The sequence below is a fragment of the Bison bison genome, unplaced genomic scaffold (genome assembly GCF_000754665.1).
Source record: "Bison bison bison isolate TAMUID 2011002044 unplaced genomic scaffold, Bison_UMD1.0 scf7180017864516, whole genome shotgun sequence".
Lineage (NCBI taxonomy): Eukaryota > Metazoa > Chordata > Mammalia > Artiodactyla > Bovidae > Bison > Bison bison.
In genome coordinates, this window is record NW_011495069.1 from 10,142,764 (window position 1) to 10,147,016 (window position 4,253).

General features: G+C 43.3%; 1 protein-coding gene across 3 annotated transcripts in view; it reads right to left on the bottom strand.

The window, feature by feature from the left end:
• Positions 1–4,253, bottom strand: part of EYA3 (EYA transcriptional coactivator and phosphatase 3) — a 94,881-nt gene that overhangs the window by 4,877 nt on the left and 85,751 nt on the right. The window lies entirely within an intron of this gene.

Genomic DNA, 4,253 nt, shown 5'->3' on the forward strand with positions numbered 1-4,253 from the left:
GCCAGGAGAAGTATCAATAACCTCAGATATGCAGATGACACCATCCTTATGGCAGAAAGCGAAGAGGAACTAAAGAGCCTCTTGATGAAAGTGAAAGAAGAGAGTGAAAAAGTTGGCTCAAAACTCAACATTCAGAAAACTAAGATCATGGCATCCAGTCCCATCACTTCATCGCAAATAGATGGGAAAAAAGTGGAAACAGTGGCTGACTTTAATTTTCTAGGCTCCAAAATCACTGCAGATGGCGATTGCAGCCATGAAATTAAAAGATGCTTACTCCTTGGAAGGAAAGTTATGACCAACCTAGACAGCATATTACAAAGCAGAGACATTACTTTGTCAACAAAGGTCTGTCTAGTCAAGGCTATGGTTTTTCCAGTGGTCATGTATGGATGTGAGAGTTGGACTGTGAAGAAAGCTGAGCACCGAAGAATTGATGCTTTTGAACTGTGGTGTTGGAGAAGACTCTTGAAGAGTCCCTTGGACTGCAAGGAGATCCAACCAGTCCATCCTAAAGGAGATCAGTCCTGGGTGTTCATTGGAAGGACTGATGTTGAAGCTGAAACTCTAATACTTTGGCTACCTGATGCAAAGAGCTGACTCATCTGAAAAGACCCTGATGCTGGGAAAGATTGAGGGCTGGAGGAGAAGGGGATGACAGAGGATGATATGGTTGGATGGCATCACTGACTCAATGGACATGGGTTTGGGTGGACTCCGGAAGTTGGTGATGGACAGGGAGGCCTGGTGTATTGCCGTTCATGGGGTCACAAAGAATCAGACATGACTGAACGACTGAACTGAACTGAACATTTTCTTTTTTTTTTTTTGAACATTTTCTTACAAATAGTCTATTTTCTATTAGGTGCAGAGCTGCAGGCCCAAATCTTGTTCATGACCAAGGTGCACAACATAGAGATCAAGGAAATAATAGTCCAGGTTCAATGCATGATACAGGATGCTTGGGGCTGGAGCACTGGGATGACCCAGAGGGATGGTACGGGGCAGGAAGTGGGAGGGGGGGTTCAGGATGGGGAACACGTGTACACCCGTGGTGGATTCATGTTGATGTATGGCAAAACCAATTTAATAATGAAAAGTAATTAGCCATCTGTATGTCTTCTTTGGAGAAATGTCTATTTAGTTCTTTGGCCCTAACACATGAAAAGATGCTCAACATCACTCATTATCAGAGAAATGCAAATCAAAACCACTATGAGGTACCATTTCACGCCAGTCAGAATGGCTGCGATCCAAAAGTCTACAAGCAATAAATGCTGGAGAGGGTGTGGAGAAAAGGGAACCCTCTTACACTGTTGGTGGGAATGCAAACTAGTACAGCCACTACGGAGAACAGTGTGGAGATTCCTTAAAAAACTGGAAATAGAACTGCCTTATGACCCAGCAATCCCACTGCTGGGCATACACACTGAGGAAACCAGAAGGGAAAGAGACACGTGTACCCCAATGTTCATCGCAGCACTGTTTATAATAGCCAGGACATGGAAGCAACCTAGATGCCCATCAGCAGATGAATGGATAAGAAAGCAGTGGTACATATACACAATGGAGTATTACTCAGCCATTAAAAAGAATACATTTGAATCAGTTCTAATGAGATGGATGAAACTGGAACCTATTATACAGAGTGAAGTAAACCAGAAAGAAAAACACCAATACAGTATACTAACGCATATATATATGGAATTTAGAAAGATGGTAACAATAACCCTGTGTACGAGACAGCAAAAGAGACACCGATGTATAGATCAGTCTTATGGACTCTGTGGGAGAGGGAGAGGGAGAGGGTGGGGAGATTTGGGAGAATAGCATTGAAACATGTATAATATCATGTATGAAATGAGTCACCAGTCCAGGTTCGATGCACGGTACTGGATGCTTGGGGCTGGTGCACTGGGACGACCCAGAGGGAGGGTAGGGGAGGGAGGAGGGTTCAGGATGGGGAACGCGAGTATACCTGTGGCAGATTCATTTCGATATTTGGCAAAACTAATACAATATTGTAAAGTTTAAAAATAAAATAAAATTTAAAAAAATTAAAAAAAAAGTAATTAGCCTCCAATTAAAATAAATAAATTTATATTAAAAGAAAAGGAAATAATAATCCCACTATCTTAGGTGATCAGTCATGTACAGAATACTGTGTGCCATTCTGGAAGCCACATTTTAAAGAAACGCTTTGAAAAACGTGACTGGTGGAAAACATGTTCTATAAAGTTGACGCTATGCTAAGTCACTTCAGTCGTGTCCGACTCTGTGCGACCCCATAGACGGCAGCCCACCAGGTTCCCCGTCCCTGGGATTCTCCAGGCAAGAACATTGGAGTGGGTTGCCATTTCCTTCTCCAATGCATGAAAGTGAAAAGTGAAAGTGAAGTCGCTCAGTTGTGTCCGACTCTTAGCGACCCCATGGACTGCAGCCTAACAGGCTCCTCCGTCCACGGGATTTTCCAAGCAGGAGTATTGGAGTGGGGTGCCACTGCCTTCTCCGATAAAGTCGATGGTGGTTAGCCTTACCAATCATCTTGTTCAGACTGGTTGCAAGTTACCTGGAATATTGAAAGTCCCGAGAACACAGTTCTTTTGGCATGGAGCTCAGTGCTTTTTCAAGCCTACTGCTCACATATAATATTTTAAAAGGTCTTTAATATACAGAAGAGGAGGGCTTCCCTGGTGTCCAGTGGTTAAGAATCTACCTTCCAATGCGATCCCTGGTGAGGGAACTAAGATCCCAAATGCTGCAATTACTAAAGCCTGCACCCTCTAGAGCCTGTGCTCAGCAATTAAGAGAAGCCTGAGTATCGCAACTACAGAGAAGCCCTTGCACACTTTAACAAAAACACCCATCACAGCAAAAAAAGAAGAAAAAGAAAAAAAAGAGGAAGAAGACTTGTGCTCAGCAGTGCAAGATTAAGACCAGGAAGCAAAGGAGAAAGGTTAAGCTCAATGGAAGGAGGAACATTCTAAGAACCTGAACGACTCCACAGTGGAACAGGATACCTGAGAAGCAGTTTCCTCATCCTTAGGTATACTCAAACAAGGACTTGACAGAAAGTCTTCTGGCAAAGAGGCTGCAGAAAAGATCCCTCACAGGGAGGAGACTGACCTGGATGGAGCTCTAAGACATTTTCCAATGGCTATAGTCTAGGGCATCTACTTGGAGACATGAAGTCTGATAACACTTGAGTTGTTATCCTCCCCACTCCCTTCTTTAGACCAAGAAGCAGCAGCGCCTACATCCACTAGTGACTTCCCCAGAGGGCAACAAGCACTTTAAAATTAAAGTTTTGGAGATAACATATGAAAAAAAAAAAAAAAACAACCCAAAAACAAACCCTTGAAGAAAGTCCTTGAATTGCTACCTAGAGTGGCAAATGAAAACATAATTAGGTAATAATGCCACTGACTACCAAACATAGTTCATTAACCGCTGCTGAAGGTTTGTGTGCTAACTAGATGGAAAAAACTCAGGGCAAATGGTTCTAGCTGGCAACCCAGCACCTCCATGTCTAAGAAACTGCTGGAAGAAAACTGAGGTAGAGAGGGAAAGAACTTCTGTAGGTCCATTTAGCAGATGAAAACTCTCAAAGAGAGTAAGTAAACTGTCCAAAGTCACAGAGCTATTAAATGGATGCAATGAGATGTGAACGTGTCTTCATAGCCAAGACTTTTTCATCTGCTGTTCCCTGTATTAAAAAGGGATGACCTGGAGTTGGGACTGCTTAGCAAGGAGGTTAACATCGGGATAATTTTTCCAGGGCTCAGGAGCAGGCAGGACTTTCTCTAAACAACTCCCAGTTGATCACACTGGTTTTTTGAGAATCCAAAGCCTAGGAAAGACTGAATGATTGGTCTTTTTGGTAGTGGAGTCTCACCCTCTTGAGAAAGCATTGCCCTGTAAGATGAAGATGAGGCCCACATCAGGTTTAATCATGTGGGCTCCTTGTAGGAGGGCTCAAAGATTTTAAGATTTTTAGCATGGCAGGGAGGAGAGAGAAAGGGAGGATCTAATAACTTATAGGGAAAACTGCACGGAGGGGGGAAAAATGACCCTTTTGCTTTTTCTGATAAAAGAAAAATGGGGACTTCCCTGTGGTTCAGTGGCTAAAACTCCATGCTCCTAATGCAGGGGCCTGGGTTCAACCTCTGGTCAGGGAACTAAATCCCACAAGCCACAAATAAGAGTCTGCATGCCACAACTAAAAGGCCCTGTATGCTGCAACTAAGACCCAG